General features: G+C 33.4%; 1 long non-coding RNA gene across 1 annotated transcript in view; it reads left to right on the plus strand.

Annotated features, from left to right (window-relative positions):
- The window catches only part of LOC128663059 (uncharacterized), a 228,846-nt gene extending 213,586 nt beyond the window's left edge, over positions 1 to 15,260 (plus strand). Inside the window, exons 2-3 of the long non-coding RNA XR_008402828.1 lie at positions 14,899 to 14,946; positions 15,219 to 15,260. This is a non-coding gene — a long non-coding RNA (uncharacterized LOC128663059). The remainder of the gene's footprint in view (positions 1 to 14,898; positions 14,947 to 15,218) is intronic.
- The last annotated feature ends 3,913 nt before the right edge of the window (positions 15,261 to 19,173 follow it).

The raw sequence follows: 19,173 nt of genomic DNA on the forward strand, positions 1-19,173 counted from the left end.
CTATCATCTACAGTATCTATATTATATTAAAGTAATTAATATATCTATATTATATTAAAGTAATCTATCTATCTATAAATCTCTCTCTCTTTCTGTGTTGTATGTTTATATAGACTGTGTATTTGTTCTTATCGACTGTACATACAAATCGTATATCTGTACCATTGGTTTATTCACTTTTTGTATTTTGTTGCGCTGAATTTCCAAAATTTGTTCTCTTGTTATTCATATTACCCACTGTGTTAGGGGTACACATTATTTTTGGTTCATGCTGCACAATACTAGTTATCATCTAATCTTATACCCACTTTAACTGTATAAATATATAGATCACACAGTAACCACTCTATCCCAGATACTTATATGTGGATAAAATCCAATTGAGCGCTGGTCCCATTCTTTGTTGCATCTACTTATCCCGTCTCTTGTTAGTGACGTACCCTAATCAGCAGCTCGTTGGCCCTAGGTATAGGAGTCAAATATGGACTCCAACACATTTGAATTTGGAAACTATTTCGATCCATTTTCCAAAATCAAAAAACTTTCTATTAACTTAGAGGAAGAGAGTAAACGTATTATTGAACAAAATGTAGATCCGAAAGAAATATTTGAAAACTTAGAACAACTAAGTAAGAAACAACTGACACACTGGTATGACAATCTCAACCTAGAAAGATACCTTAAATATAAGATTATACAGAGAGGCTTGAAGTTATATAAATCATCTATTTTTGAACCAGAAGATGTAGAATATCTTACTGAATGGGACACAGCCCTAGAGGAATGTTCCTTTATTCTAATGAAAATTGCCTCCAAATACCGAAATTTTAAGGTTGAAAAAATTACATCAGAAATTAAAGAACTTAAAAATAACCTAGAGAAACACAAGGGAGACCCAGTATTCAAAGAACTAGACGAAATAAATAAAGATAAAATTTCTAGATTCGAAATAACTTTAGAAGCAAAAAAGAGAAAAAAAATTCTAAGAGACTATCTAGATATGCAGGAGGAAGAAGAGTCACACAACGTAGAGGGAGAGGAAGAGATTTGGGAAGAGATACCCACAGTAGAACCAATAGAAAACATACCAAAGAACACAAAGAATAGATCACACTATCCAAAACAAAATAAGACCTCTACGCATACATACCAAAAACATTTGGCTTCTAACACTAATAGAAAATATAGTAATTCAAATAACATGCAAAATCACAAAGCCAGAACCAATAGTTCCAATTCGAATAGAAACCCAAACATAAGACGTCACTTTGATCATCCTAACGCAAATGAAAGGAATACTAACCAATTCATACCAAAGCAAGTCTCATGGAATAAAGACACTAAAAATAGAGATCATTCCCAAAATAATTTCACTTATACAAAACAACAATATAACAGATCAGATACTACATACCAACATCACAACCAAAACAAACCTCACCATAGAGACCACAAACCTGAATGGAGAAATTCAAATCCAGGACCAAGTTATTCAAAATCCCATAGACACCAGGAAATAATATACAAACCACCTCAATATAGAGGTCACACACAGAATTTTTTAGAGAGGGAATGGACAGGAAACCATTACCCTCAAGATATACCAAACTATAGTAAGAGATCTTTCATCGTGGGGCTCAAAAAAACTATCGTGGCTAGACGTCATCAAAATGAACATATTGCCAAGAATTCTTTACCTCCTTCAAACCCTTCCAATCCCTTTGCCTAAAGCATTTCTCCCTTCACTACAAAAAGCATTTAGCGACTTCATATGGTGCAAAAAGCCGCCTTAAATTAAACAGATTAATAATGCAAACATCTAAAATATAAGGGGATCTGGGAGTGCCGAACCTCTCAGCTTACCACCAGGCCATCTTTCTTCAGCGATTGGTAGACTGGAACATTCATTTTGAACATAAAAGATGGGACCCACTGGAACATCTAATAATGGGTAGACCACACTTAGGGAGACTGTGCTGGGGCAACCCAAACCTTTTTAAAAAAATCAGAACAGACAACCCAATGATCCGGGAGACTTACCAGACATGGGAACACACCATCAACACAATGCACTGTATATCATCAATTCCATCACCACTGACATCCTTGATCGAAAACGGAGACTTCGTGGTGAGACCCTTTTCTAACCAAGCCACGGTGAACACATCCAATAGGGATTTCACAATCCACACACTAACCAATAACGAATCTCTACTCTCTCAAACAGAACTAATCTCAAGGGGACATGACTGTTTTACCAACTGGTTCACCTACCGACAAACGACTCATTTCATAACCAAACATACAGGTTACATAAATATGGTCAGGTCCCTAACCAACTTTGAATCCCTCTGTTTCCAAAATCCTCCTTTGAGGCATACACTATCAATCATATATAAAATGTTAACACACACTCCACCGGGTTACATACCTCCATACTTAGAGAGTTGGGAATGGGACCTAGGAGTTATAATACTACCCCAAACTAGTACACTGATGTTTCAGGCCATGATGAGATCATCAATCTCATCCTCTATCCTTGAAATTATTACAAATTACTACATAGATGGTACCTCACCCTGAGGAAAATACACCACTTATTCCACACTCAAAGCAACAAATGCTGGTGCTGTGGCCACGTGAACAGTGATACAACCCATATGTGGTGGTGGTGTAACATTATCCAGAATTTCTGGAGAGAAGCGATTTCAGAAGTGGAGATCATACTAGAAACCCTACTGCCACTTGACCCCCTGGTGTGGCTCCTACACAAACCTCCCCTAACAATTAAATATAAACCATACACCCATTTATTCAACATTCTAACCAATGGAGTTAAAATTCTGATAGCCAAAAACTGGAGAAGCAGGGAAACGCCAACTATAGACATGTGGATCCAGAAAGTTTCAGAAATTATAGAACTAGAATATTATTATCTTAAACACAATAAAATGGATTCTTACGCAGACTTCTCGCAGCTCTGGTCTAACTATGTTCAGCACAGAATCAAAAGAAATGATTAATGCTACGGGTTGTATATAACTGGATGTGGGAGTTAAAGAACAAAAAGGGTGATGTGGTTATCTTTGCATGGGGCGTGGGTGGACCAGGACCTAACATTTTCTGAATGTTTAAATGTTGAAACATATCATACCAGGTGGAAACTTATTATTTAACTATCAGTACACCTCTTCCTTAGATTGGATGATTTCCAAACAGACTTTCAAATGGACTATTCGACCACTAAGTGGGTACTAAGTAGCTTTGGAGGACTTTTTTCACAATTCAGTTTTGCATACTTTTGGAAATAGGTTGCTGCTGTTCAGCATTGAAGAGGTTTAGGCTCTATTACTGTTACCCACAAAATTGACAGCTATTGTTGTATTCTGCACTGCGGAGCTGCGCCTCCGAACTTTTGTAAAACTGATTTGTATACAATAAATCTGTTTAAAAATAAATAAAAATAAATTTGTGTGCGCCAATCCAAGCAGCCTAAAAGCTAACACCATCCACCAGTTTACTATAGAGAAGGAATGACAGCATAGATCCTATTTTCATCCATGACAGCTATTCCCTTCCACAGAGTTGGGGCTGCCCTCTGATAAGGTTTGCAAGTTTTTGATTTTTCCTTTCAGCACTAATCTCCAAGTGACGTCACTATTTTTATTTTATTTTTCACTATATTTATTTTAAGAGTGTTTTCTTGTTTTCACTGTATAAATGTTTTCACTATATGTTTGTCTACATCAATATTATAATTGATTTGGTAAAGGTATTTGATGACTGGAACTTTCTGTGAGAGAGTGTCTCTATATTTGATTTTTGCATTTAATAATTGGCATTGCAAAAACCTTATAGCTATATAAATAAAAGGTTAAAAGAGTGCTTGATTCCCTTTCTTTTTTGTTAGAAGTGGATTACACTATCACCATCTTCCTTCAATTAATTTTGATATACATTGTATATGGGTCTGCACCAATCCCTCTAAAGAGGATAATACATAGCTTGTTTCAGTGACGGTAAATTTTTAACTCCCCTCTCCCATTTGCATATGACAGCCTAATAGGCCTTACTACAACTGGTTGAATGAGGAAGGAAAGGGCATGTTTCATTCTCAGATAAGTCCTTTCATTGTACCTGTAATACTTTTAAAAATCATTTTTGCCATATACAAAGGGAATTATTGCTAGCTACATTAGGGGGCATGAAAATAATTGATCGCTTTGGCAAGTTTTATTCAAGTGCTTTTACTTGGAAGCTCCAGTATATTCATACTATACTATCACTCAGCTAGATTACGAGTTTGGCGTTATGAGTAAAAAAAGATTCATTATGACCCATAATGATGCTTTTTCACTAACGGTGCTATTACAAGTCTTGCCAGAATAGCTGTACCACACACTTATTTGGCCGCCACGCAACATCAGTACCGCACTTTTTCAATGGGACTCCCATAGCGCCGGTATTACAAGTTTTCCTGTGAGGCCAAAAAGTGAGTGGTACAGCCTAAAATGACAAGATCCGTACCGCCATCTAAAGTCAATAGTTATGAGTTTTACGCTACAAAGCTGTACCATAAAACTCATAACTAAAGTGTTAAAAAGTGCACTAACACCCATAAACTACCTATTAACCCCTAAACCGAGGCCCTCCCGCATCGCACACACTATAATAAAATTACTAACCCCTAATCTTCCACTCTGGACATCGCCGCCACTGAAAAAAATGTAATAACCCCTATTCCACCTCTTCCTGACATCGTCGCCACTATAATAAACCTATTAACCCCTAAAACGCTGCCCTACTGCATCGCAAACACTATTTAAATATTATTAATAACAAACCAAACAAACAAATGAAGAGAAAGTACCACAATTAGAATAATAATTAAACAATACAAAGTGCTAGCTACCTGGTAAATATAATTTTACACAGGATATACAAAAAGGGAGATAGAATTGCACCAGAATAAGATGCAGTTCAAAGACCAGGATATCAAGCCAAGCACATTATAATAATAAATTGAATTAAATACTCAAATAGATAAAAAAAATTGCAATTTATTAAACTTCTAATTAGTCAAACAATACATGATGAATTGTTTAGGTAAATTTCAAATTAAAGAAATACAACAACAAAAACCACATACCAAAACCCCCCACATAAACACACAAAGACAAACAGACAATTCACATGGGCCCCACTTGAAACACTGTACAAAACCTAAGCCGGCAAATAAAAGTCCATTGTAGAGAGTTTTTTCATGAAGATGGAACAAAGCATAGCATGACAGTAAAACAATGCGTTGAATGACTGTAGTTGATGACAAAAAGTAATCAAAATAAACTGTTCATGGTTATGATAGATGAATACAAGGATGAATTAGATGAATGAAATGATGAATAATGACTGGTGATGATAACTGTATATCCAAAGACTTAGGTAAAGTAACAGGTGTAGAGTACAACTACAAACAGCAGCCAAGATGTAATTAATTGCAAAATTGGTGGGGAAGTGTGGCGGACATGCAACAGAGAGTTCAAATCAAAGTTCCTGTTAGGGGCGAGTATATAGCAACAATGTGAGGCAAATAGCAGGCACAACACAATACTTCAAGCCCCTATGCTGATCACTCATGCGATCCTCCAGATTATACTCACGACCGCTTCACACAACTGACCACCAACTCTCTGACCGGCAGAGACCAGAAGTCACTCGTACTGGAAATTGCTGTTTGCATAAACAAGATTGGGGTAACCCACGGCAAACCACGCTGCTCACCGATGCGTCCTCTTGCGCGTTTCACTCCCAGTCCGCAGCAGGGAGCTTCTTCCGGGTAGTGACGATTCACGTCATGGCGTCTCTTTTAATTGGTAGTCAAAAAATGTTCAACCAATAACTTCAATGCTATGCCTTAAAGCGGTCACTTTGTACTTTCAGATCACCAAACTTAAAGGAGAATTACTGTAACTGTAATAGGCAGATGAAGCATAGAGATAACATTGCAAATTACTACCAATCCATACAAAACAGACAACACAAAAAAATACAAAACACAAGGACAATTATTTATAAAACTAAATAAAGAAAAATAAAAAAGACATACTTATTATTGAAAATGGAATACATATATAAAAATTGAAAACATATGTCAGATAAATGCAAAAACAGTCTAATTTTAATCTGATTTCAACATTGCGTGCAGTGGCAGGTTGATACATAGAATAATGACAAATAAATCAATATTCATTAAGCATATAGGAAATACTATTTGAATAAACAAATAATTCTTTAAATAAAATTACAATTATTTTGTACTACCACTTCCCACACGTATGTGGGGAAATGGGTCGGCCACACTGGGTGGCACCAAGTAACTGAGAGAAAGGAGGAAGGCAACACCAGAGCATTGGCCACACCAAAGAGTGAACACAATGAATTACATAGAAAATGAAGAATAATTTTTAGATACATGAATTTACATTTAAAATGAAGAATAGATATATGGACACTGCTAATCCACTTTTCATTTTTTAGGGAGAAACGATACAAACTACAATTTTTCATTTAATCCAGTAGGGGACAGAGTTTTAAGATGGTAAATCCATCGTGCCTCTTTTTGGAGAAGGATAGTATCAATATCCCCTCCTCTTCTATGGGGGCTCACTTTTTCGACTCCTATAAACTCCAAACCATCCAGTTTGGAGTCGTGATATTTAGCAAAATGTCTTGCAATTGGACTGTCCACATCTACATTTTTAATGTCATCACGATGTTCATAGATTCTTGTTCTAAATTCCCTATAAGTTTTACCTACATAGAAACAAGGACAGGTGCAAGATAGAATATAGATAATACCTGTACTAGAGCAATTTATGAAAGATCTGATCTGATAATTTCTCTGTGTGGTGGTCTCAAAAATTTTTTTTTGTTCTTTTGACAAATGAACAAGCCGCACAATGGCCACAGGGAGAACATCCTACTATACTTTGAGAGTGGCTTACTAGCCAATTTTGAGGTACTGATTTAACAAATTCACTTTTGACCAGTAGGTCCTTCAGATTATTCGCTCTCCGTGCGGTCATAGATGGAAAATCATCAATGCAATCAGACAGGTCCTCGTCCTGAGTCAGCAAATGCCAGTTATTTTTGAGTATCATTTTCAATTTATCCCAATGGTAATTAAATTTGGTTATAAATCGCACCTTGCTGTCCGCAGGGGTTTGGACCTTTTGACTATAGAGAAGATTAGATCTTTCCTGCATCAATGCCCTATGTCTTGCTTTCTTTAAGGTTCTTTTAGAATAGCCTCTTACTAGAAACCTTTCCATCATCTCTGAGGCTTGTTTGTTGAATGTATAGGTATCTGAACATGTCCTACGTAATCTTAAAAATTGTCCATAAGGGATACTGTTTTTTAGATTCTTGGGATGATGGCTGCTACCCAAAAGAATACTATTGGATGCAGTGGGGACCTGATTGCCTTTTTTGCTTATAAGCAAATCCAAAAAGCTAATACTGGAATAACTACTATTATATGTCAGAAATTTTTGGTATGTGGTTTTTGTTGTTGTATTTCTTTAATTTGAAATTTACCTAAACAATTCATCAGGTATTGTTTGACTAATTAGAAGTTTAATAAATTGCATTTTTTTTATCTATTTGAGTATTTAATTCAATTTATTATTATAATGTGCTTGGCTTGATATCCTGGTCTTTGAACTGCATCTTATTCTGGTGCAATTCTATCTCCCTTTTTGTATATCCTGTGTTAAATATTATTAACCCATAATCTGCCATCCGCCCACACCGCCGCGATAATAAACCTATTAACCCCTAAACCTAACACTAACGCTAACGTAACCCTAACCCTAACACCCCCTAACTTAAATATAATTAAAATAAATCTAAATAAAACTTACAATTATTACCTAAATAATTCCTATTTAAAACTATATACTTACCTGTAAAATAAAACCTACGCTAGCTACAATATAACTAATAGTTATATTGTATCTATCTTAGGTTTTATTTTTATTTCACAGGTAAGTTTGTATTTATTTTAACTAGGTAGACTAGTTAGTAAATAGTTATTAACTATTTACTAACTACCTAGCTAAAGTAAATACAAAGTTACCTGTGAAATAAAACCTAACCTGCCTTACACTAAAATCTAACATTACAATAAAATAAAATAAATTAAATTAATACAATACATTTATCTAAATTACAAAAAAAATAAACACTAAATTACAGAAAATAAAAAACAAAATTATCAAAAATAAAAAAGAATTATTCCTAATCTAATAGCCCTATCAAAATAAAAAAGCCCCCCAAAATAAAAAACCCTAGCCTACAATAAACTCCCAATGGCCCTTAAAAGGTCCTTTTGCGGGGCATTGTCCCAAAGAAATCAGCTCTTTTACCTGTAAAAAAATAGAAACAACCCCCCAACAGTAAAACCCACCACCCACACACCTGGAAATTGATGAAGTATCCAGCACACAATTGAAACTAAAAAGCAGGGTTTACATTAAAATACAGTAATGGTTTATTTGAAATACAATAATAACCATATATTTTAAAAAAAAATAATATTGTATTTTCAAGATTTTGTTGAAAGCAACTTTTAACTACCATTGAAGTTGACAAAAGTCGTTAAATTGTATTTTTTTCTCTTCAGTTCACATTACTGTCATTGGCATTTTTCAGCTAGCTCAATGCTTTAATATTTTAGATATATTGTACTATAAAATATGACTATAAAATATAATACATTCTGGGATTATATGAGAGAGAGAGAGAGAGAGAGAGAGAGAGATGTATATCTATCTATCTATCTTTATTATATTAAAGTAATGTATCTATCAATCATCTACCTATAATATATAAAAGTAATCTACTGTATCTATCTCTATCATCTACAGTATCTATATTATATTAAAGTAATTAATCTATCTATATTATATTAAAGTAATCTATCTATCTATAAATCTCTCTCTCTTTCTGTGTTGTATGTTTATATAGACTGTGTATTTGTTCTTATCGACTGTATATACACATCGTATATCTGTACCATTGGTTTATTCACTTTTTGTATTTTGTTGCGCTGAATTTCCAAAATTTGTTCTCTTGTTATTCATATTACCCACTGTGTTAGGGGTACACATTATTTTTGGTTCATGCTGCACAATACTATTTTTCATCTAATCTTATACCCACTATAACTGTATAAATATATAGATCACACAGTAACCACTCTATCCCAGATACTTATATGTGGATAAAATCCAATTGAGCGCTGGTCCCATTCTTTGTTGCATCTACCTATCCCGTCTCTTGTTAGTGACGTACCCTAATCAGCAGCTCGTTGGCCCTAGGTATAGGAGTCAAATATGGACTCCAACACATTTGAATTTGGAAACTATTTCGATCCATTTTCCAAAATCAAAAAACTTTCTATTAACTTAGAGGAAGAGAGTAAACGTATTATTGAACAAAATGTAGATCCGAAAGAAATATTTGAAAACTTAGAAAAACTAAGTAAGAAACAACTGACACACTGGTATGACAATCTCAACCTAGAAAGATACCTTAAATATAACATTATACAGAGAGGCTTGAAGTTATATAAATCATCTATTTTTGAACCAGAAGATGTAGAATATCTTACTGAATGGGACACAGCCCTAGAGGAATGTTCCTTTATTCTAATGAAAATTGCCTCCAAATACCGAAATTTTAAGGTTGAAAAAATTACATCAGAAATTAAAGAACTTAAAAATAACCTAGAGAAACACAAGGGAGACCCAGTATTCAAAGAACTAGATGAAAAAAATAAAGATAAAATATCTAGATTCAAAATAACTTTAGAAGCAAAAAAGAGAAAAACAATTCTAAGAGACTATCTAGATATGCAGGAGGGAGAAGAGCCACACAACGTAGAGGGAGAGGAAGCGATTTGGGAAGAGATACCCACAGTAGAACCAATAGAAAACATACCAAAGGACACAAAGAATAGATCACACTATCCAAAACAAAATAAGACCTCTACGCATACATACCAAAAACATTTGGCTTCTAACACCAATAGAAAATATAGTAATTCAAATAACATGCAAAATCACAAAGCCAGAACCAATAGTTCCAATTCGAATAGAAACCCAAACATAAGACGTCACTTTGATCATCCTAACGCAAATGAAAGGAATACTAACCAATTCATACCAAAGCAAGTCTCATGGAATAAAGACACTAAAAATAGAGATCATTCCCAAAATAATTTCACTCATACAAAACAATAATATAACAGATCAGATACTACATACCAACATCACAACCAAAACAAACCTCACCATAGAGACCACAAACCTGAATGGAGAAATTCAAATCCAGGACCAAGTTATTAAAAATCCCATAGACACCAGGAAATAATATACAAACCACCTCAATATAGAGGTCACACACAGAATTTTTTAGAGAGGGAATGGACAGGAAACCATTACCCTCAAGATATACCAAATTTTACAGAGACACTACCACGAACAGTGACAGAACTAAACGACTACGAGGTAAATCTGAGACCACAATGGTCAAGAGATCAAACAATAAAAAGAAAAGGACCAGTAGAGGAAGAAGAGGAAGAGGTATGGTGGGAAACATAAAGAGGAAACGAAATACCAAGAACCCCAAAGAGGGGGAAACAGGAGACAAATTACTGAAAATATTCAATCTCTCCTCATCATCCTTCTCTAATACCCAAATGGAAGTACTGTCAAAGGGACTTAGTTTCGCTCCTACCCGATGACCAAATCCCTTCAATCTATTCATCGACTTCAATAAATTCATCCGTAAACTTACCTTATGCAGACATTATGAAAAAATAAGACTGAAACATTCCGAGAATATAAATGAAAATTTATAATGGACACAGAAACCTTGAATATTTTAGAAGAACTTAACCTAGAAAGCAAAAACCTTCAGAAGAATACAATGCTAGACAGTGGCGTCACTAGGGGGGTGCAGGGGGTGCAAGTCGCACCTGGGTGACACCCTCCAGGGGGTGACACCACAAAAAAAATTAATTGAAATTAAAAGAAATACATGTAGAGATGCATAGATTTTTTTTATTAGAGGGGCCGGCATTTGTGAACATTAGTGGGACTGGGGACTGCTAGCCTAAACCTGCCTTCCTATCTGTGCTCACTGCTCAGTGACGTGTGGAGCAGTGCAGTCACTCACTGCTGTGCTGTCTCTCTAAACGGGAACTGGGAAATCGTGAGGGGGATGCCTGGCACCTGACCGCATGACTGTCTGACACTGTCTCTAAAGTGAAGGAGCCACGTATGATGCCCACCAGACCGGTACGGTCACAGTACACTAAGTGCACACTGAAGAGGTAGGAGGGGAGGGCGGGCGGGGGTCTATTTTGTATGTGTTTGTGTCTGAGTTTTCGTGTGTGTCTGAGTTTTTGTGTTTGTGTGTGTGTCTCAGTGTTTTGGTGTGTGTGTTTTTGTGTGTGTTTCCAAGTGTTTGTGTGTGCATCTGAGTGTGTTTTTAAATGTGTCTGAGTGTTTGTATGTGTGTGTGCCTGTGTTTTTGTGTGTGTCTGCTTTCTGGGGGGGGGTGACACCATAACTTACCGCACCGGGTGACACCAACCCTAGTGACGCCACTGATGCTAGAAACTAAGAGCAACTCCAATCTGAAGCCCACATCCATCTTTTATCCAACTTAATCTAAGGGTAATTTCATCCCTACTTTTAGTGATCTTGTTTCCAAAGAACTGGATAACTTGTGTGTCAACTTTAAAATAAAAAATGACAACATGTCTAAAAAAGAAAAAGAAGCACTAAAATCAGTTATGGAGATGGATGACATAGTCCTCAGAGAGGCTGACAAAGGAGGGGGCTTAGTCATCCAAAATAAATCTGACTACATTACCGAAGCATATAGGCTTCTAAATGATTCCCGAAACCTACGTGTGCCTCAGAGGAGGTCCGTTCACAATATTCCAAAAAGAATATGACTCTTTGATTGACACAGCTAAATTTAATAAATTACTTAACATCAATGAGCTTAAATATCTTCTACCATCTTCTGAAGATCCACAAAGATAAAAAAAAACCTCTGGGGCGGCCCATAGTGTCCGGAATCGATTCTCTAACAGCTAGATTATCGGAATACGTAGATTTCTTCTTGAAACCGCTCGTAACATTATTACCAACATATATTAGAGACTCTGCGGACCTTATAACAAAATGTAATAATCTACAATGGAAAGAAAACGGAGCTCCTAGCAAATAGACACATTTTTTTCATTTTTTTCTTGACTCTCTGTATAAGAAATAACAGAACTAATAATAAGAATTAAAATAACATCTGGTTTCTCCCCCTATCATGAAATAGCAAGGACATCGTTACAATCGCCCCCATGCCTTTTACAGGCTATTACCAGAAACGATACTTACAATGGGGGATATTTAGAGAAAAAAACTCACCCTTTACTAATGAGTCACAGGTCGTGTAAGTTTTATACTAGAATTCTTAGCAATGTAATTTGTCACACACTAACAGATTATGAAGCTTTATTGCATACATTATTATTATTGCTTCTCCTGAGTTATTTTCTTCAATGTGTAACCTAGCATTTTTATACGGTTGTATATACACATATATATACATAAGTTTCCTCAATACATGAAATAGAGAAAACAATCCAACCTATCGCATACAGCTGTAAACATTACCCTCAGCAACCATAGTAATTATGAATAAAATAGAAACCCCAGTCTATACTATGAATACACGTACTGACCCCTGGTTTTTTCAATTGATATTCATTTGAATCACACAATAATCTGTGTAAGTGTTTAAAGCTGTTTGCGCATAGCAGGAAGTCTAATCTAAAAGCTAACTAATACACTCACGGTCCGTACCAACAAACTAGCTTTTTGAGTTACTATAGCAACCCCGGTCACAATTAATTCCATTGGCTGCCTCAGAGCCCAGACGTAATGACGTCACACGCAGTATGCGAAAAAACACGCCTACTTCTCACCTTTAAAACTCCAGCCGGATAGACTGCACTTCACACAGCCTCTGATGAAGAAGTAAGTTTAAAACTTTGAAATGCGTAAGGTGTGATAGAAGTGTGGCAGTGCAGTTTTTCACATACTTGATTTGTGACCGGCTACTGAGGACCTTTGTTCCCTTCTTTTTTTGCTTATAAGTGTTTTTATTTCAACTGTTCTTATTGACTCAACAACAGCCCTTGCTTTGGGGCTCACCTTCATTTTCACTTCCGCCCTCTGGGTGGCCCATTTTAGCTGCTTTAGCTATTCATATTATTAGCCAGCATATTCCAGAAAACTTTTACTTGGAAGGAGTGATTCAACATTTAGAGAAAGAAATATTGACACTCACCTTCCAGCTTCACTACAAAATACCTATGTGAATTATTGGCTACTGTTGTTACATTAATCTATGTGCCAAAAGCTTACCTCATCACGGATTGAGGGCTTTACATGTGAGTGAATTATTTACCACTGTTGTTCTTAATAAATTGATTATATAAACAGTATTATGCTATGTACTCTTTTTCTTTTTTTTAAACATATCTTCCTGAGAAACGGTGGAGCCAAAAATACAGTTTAAAACACTATACTCCTGGGAGACACTTAGGCACCTACAACAAAATCCTGGAAGTTTCCACAAGATAAAGACCATACACAGGACAGCAGTGAAGGACTCTGAAAACATCATACTCCAGAATCTACAGTCCTGAGGTTCCTTATTTCTTAAGAGAGGATGACTTATACTCCTTACATGATCATACATTACCTTTTCATCTAATCTTATACCCACTATAACTGTATAAATATATAGATCACACAGTAACCACTCTATCCCAGATACTTATCTGTGGATAAAATCCAATTGAGCGCTGGTCCCATTCTTTGTTGCATCTATATATATATATATATATAAATATATATATATATATATATATATATATATTTATATATGAATTATATTGTGTATATTACATTTTTTTAGTGGTAAATGTTAAGGTTTATTAAATAGTTTAAAAATATTTGCATATTCAGTTTAGCTGATCATAGGTAAATGTTTTAGTGTTATGACAATAATTAATAATAAAGCCAAAGACAATTGACATAATTTAATGAGAAAAAAAGTTATGTGCAAAAAGGTTGTTGGATATCATCTAAAACATACACAGATTTATATCTTTGATAATACATATTAATTTGATAAAACATTACATCATAAATGTGTGATGTATGTGGCTATTTAATAGAAAACATTTTGTTTATGAAGGGAAACAATGCTACAAACTATAGTAGTGGAATTCCCAGATGTAAAACAAAAATTGCAAGGGTGGAAGATTTACGTAATATTTCCTGTATTGAAAGAGAAGCAACAGATTAAAGTTTATTATATTTGAACCAAATGCATGAATTTCCCTGGCGAGAGAGAGGTATTCTGTCAATATAGATGACTAAACTTACAATGTAAAAATGATATTTTTTTTTCCAAAAAAGTAAGTGGTCAAAAAGTTTCTCATGGTACAGGAGGGATTTTCCCCTTAGATATGAAGGTATATTTGGATTTAAAAGAGTTCCAGTAGCATGCAGGATAATCTGCTAAACAGCCCTGAAAAGCAAAAAAATGAAGTCATACATTTTGATTTGTGCTATTTTATTTTTCTCTAATATAGAACAGTGCAAAACAAATCAGTGCAAAGTTAATAAATTTTTAGACATAACTGTAAAAATGATGGACACATTAAAGGTATGGTATTATTATTTTTACTACAGTTTTTAAAAGGTTCTTTTTTGTTTTTTAACAGACTTGTCTTTTATTTATTTTATTTAGACAACATATGCGGACTGTAAATGCAATGGGTCAAATGAAACTACTGTTGTAAGTATATTTTTTTTTCTGTTTTTAAAAGGACATGAAAAACCTTTTGCTTTTGTGTCTATTTAGGGAGCGTGGGACAAAACACATTTTATACTAACATAAGATATATTTAATATTCCTTTAAGTCTACTATTTAAATATAGGCAAACTGATTTTCCATTATTACAGAATATTTCTGAAAAAAAACTACAGAAATATTGAATTTCTAAAACACATGTATATATTATTAAATATTTAATAAAAATAGTACTAAATATTTTTTTCTGTCCTAGGCACCTCGAGAAAAGAGATGTGTATGTCTTCCTGTTCCTCAGGTAAGATTAATCTAAATGGGGCTTTACATTTACATTTTTTGCAGCATCTAGGAGAGCATTTATTTTGCATCACAATGCTTATTGCTGATGTATGATATGAACTTAAAGGGACAGTCAAGTCCAAAAAAAACTTTAATTTTTCAAATATGGCATGTAAATTTAAACAACTTTCCAATTTACTTTTATCAACAATTTTGCTTTGTTCTCTTGGTATTCTAGTTGAAAGCAAACCTAGGAAGGCTCATATGATAATTTCTAAGCCCTTGAAGGCTGCCTCTATTTTATTTACTTTTCACAGCAGGGGAGAGCAAGCTCATGTAGGCCATATAGATAGCATTGTGATCACGCTCGTGGCTAGTGGCAGACACTGCACTAATTGGCTAAAATGCAAGTCAATAGATAATAACTAAAAGTCATGTGATTAGGGGCGGTCAGAAGATGCTTAGATACAAGTTAGTCTCAGAAGTAAAAAGTGTATTAATATAACAGTGTTGGTTTTGCAAAACTGGGGAATGGGTAATAAAGGGATTATCTATCTTTTTAAACAACAAAAATTCTGGTGTTGACTGTCCCTTTAAGAGTCCCTATAAATAAATAGATATTAAAATGAAAAAAGGTGTTTACTCTTGATTAATTTATAATTAAATAGGTAACACTTATTGATGTTTACAATATATATTATGTCCTGGGCACTTCTAGTAACCACATTCAATAGAAAAATGTGTATCCAAATCTTTGCTGAATCTGGATACACATTTTTCTATTGTGTGTGTATATAATATATATATATATATATATATATATATATATATATATATACATGTCTTGTCATAAAGAGTAATAACTAGAGATTGACCATAGTTGATTTATAAAGGAAATTAATTTTATTAGTAACATAAACAAATTTCTCAAATTATTTTGTAAAACTACATTTCAATCACTATTCTGTTTGTATGTATTTAATCAGTTTGGCTATAGGTTTTCAATAGAAACATAACTTTTTAATATATTCATGGAAAATAAATGTTTCCCTGCTATATAAACCTACTTTTAGAGCAAACTTATTAAGTGTCACACCTGTTCTCTAATATGGCTCTGTGAGTTGTAACTCTCAGCCAGTATAAATGAATACTCTAGTATACAAGTGTTTTTCCTTTACAATAATTTAGAATTTGGTTGAATTTCAAATAACATATATATTCGTTCTTTCTTATTTAGAATTATAATATCTATTTTTCGCCACTTTTAGGTAATTGTATCTGGATTCCAATTTTTTTTTTAGGAAAATATAAATATAATGATATTAAGATGCTTAAGGGCATATGTTTAATTATGTGGTAAAAACTGAGAAAATATAAAGAAATTCAAAAAGTCTAAATAATTTTATCTAATTTATTTTTTGTCAAAGTTACAACATAAAACATTCTATAAAAAAGGCAGCAAAGCAATGCAATATAATCAAGTGTCCTGCTAATGCTAAATTTTCTCATAAAATGACATTTCTGTCTTATTCACAGACTCTCTAAGCTCGTATAGCCTCATAACAACTAGATAGAATATATAAACAAAGTAAGGGAATATTTATTAAAACTTTAGTAATTTCTATATAACATTTTTATACAGTCTTTAATAAATTAGACATTTAATTACCTGTATTTTTTATTATTGTGACATAAACCTAATTGCTGCAACATCTACAGAGTCAAAAAACTAAATTGCTGTCTCATGCAGCAAATTATTTATGTCAGCATTTAGCATAGTTCCACAACAATATTACAATGTATACTTCTTACCTCTTACGCCAGCATTAGTCAATTCACATTTATTTTACAAACTCAACTGCCAATTGTGCATTGTAGAGAACAAATCTAATACCTTTAGCTTAGAGTAACATTTTATTACATTAATATAATATTGGAAAGCTATCAGCTAATTAAAAAATATATATATATATATATATATACCTTACTTTTAAAGGATCAAAAAATAAATAGTTTAATTAAATATAAAGCTGTATTGCTTTCCTAATGCTTAATTCAGTTTTTTTTCCTAATAACCATGCATCTAAAAGCAAGATATAATAGAATTCATATTTCTACAGAATAAAGAATATTACTAAAGTTATATTTCACTTGATTTGCCCATATGGATTGCAGAACAGAGACTTCTGTTATATCTTTATATGAAGCTGGAATTTCACTTCCCTGATCCAAATATTTAAAAAAATAAAAGCAACTGTAGAATTAAAAAAACAAAGACATAGCCAACATTGTTGTATATTATATCACATTTACCAGCTTGAGGAGATCCAACCAATGTTTAAACAATCTCCCAAACATCCAAAAATGCATTTATTTATTAACAATCTATATATCTTTTGGCTTGCAATTCATAGCTGGAATTGGACTCCATTCAAACAATGCTTTCTCATCTGTATGTATTATGTAATTAAGAAAGGATTTAACTGAAAGCATTTTTGTAGTTTTACAGTCTAGAGTTTGATTGTGGGTGTAACTTTTATTTTGCTCATTTCTTAAAACATCTTGAACTTTTCACACCAGTATATAGAAGGAAATGCTTCATTCTAATGATAAACTGATAACACTTGAAGATACTCATTAGGACAAACATATACAATTAACTAATCATTAGATCATATAAACATTATTCTTTTTTAGATCCTATTTCTGTTAAGCACAATTTTCAAATACAAGGCAGATTCAACTGCACATGAAAGTTTACTAACTTTTTTTATTTAATTTCAAGGGACATTCTGTAATAACATGCAAAACTAGAAAGAAATATACAATACATTTATTTTGAGTTTTTATACCAAACTATTGTAGTATTCTGACCAATGTATTCAGTTCATATATATTACATATGATTGTTTTTTATCTTCAGCAAACCTGTAATATTTCATGCTTCGAAAAAGGTGTAAAAGAGGGATTAAGAAATGTGATTACACGTGATAATAAAGCGTACAAAACCCTATCAACAAGAATAAAGACACTGGGCAATCTTTGTATGGTATGTTTTTAATATTTTAATATTTGAAGTTTTTCAAAATTCCACCAAAAATAAATTCAGAATTAAATGTATTTTTTGTAAATAATTAACCTTTTTTCGTTGCTATTTATACTTATTTTCATAACTTTTTTTTTATATGCAGACCCAAAATTGTTCAAACCCGTGTGCTCAATATGAAACAAAAAATGTCTACATGTTCCTAGACAAACTGAAGGATGCCTTTCATCAAATCAATAATCTTAAAAACGATATTTAAATAATATATTGCTTTTGTAATGTATAATCTATTTATAATCTATTTAATAATTTATAATGTTGTACTAACATTGAACTAATAAAGATTTATTTGAAAATATTTGTTTCATTAAAACAGTCTACAATTGATATGTTTTGCATAGAATAGGGATAGAGGGAGACACTGTGGGCCAGATTTTCTAAAACTCTAGTCAGGTGAGATTATCTATGAAGACTCATCAGTACTGCATTGTCCCTGAAAGAATTTTAATAAGGTAAATTTTAGCTTGAGATGTGTTTATTTTGATAGTCAGGGTTCACAATGTGAAGGAGAGAAACCTAAATTACAACATAAGGTCTGATCCCCTATTTTCATCATCGGGCCCTGAGAGTGAAAATAAGAGAGAAAGAGAGAAACAGGGGAGGAAATTAAGGGACTTTTTACATTTTATTTTATTTATTAATTATGGTGAATTTGAAGACAACATGCATTGCATAAGATAAAAGGTATGTGTGGACAGATAATATGGATGTAGTAAGAGGGACTAGTTAGTTCATTACGTAAAGGGACATGAAACCCCAAAAAATTATTTTGTGATTCAGATAGAGAATATAATTTTAAACAACTTTCTAATTTATCTCATTTGTT

The sequence above is a fragment of the Bombina bombina genome, chromosome 6 (assembly GCF_027579735.1).
Source record: "Bombina bombina isolate aBomBom1 chromosome 6, aBomBom1.pri, whole genome shotgun sequence".
Taxonomy (NCBI): domain Eukaryota; kingdom Metazoa; phylum Chordata; class Amphibia; order Anura; family Bombinatoridae; genus Bombina; species Bombina bombina.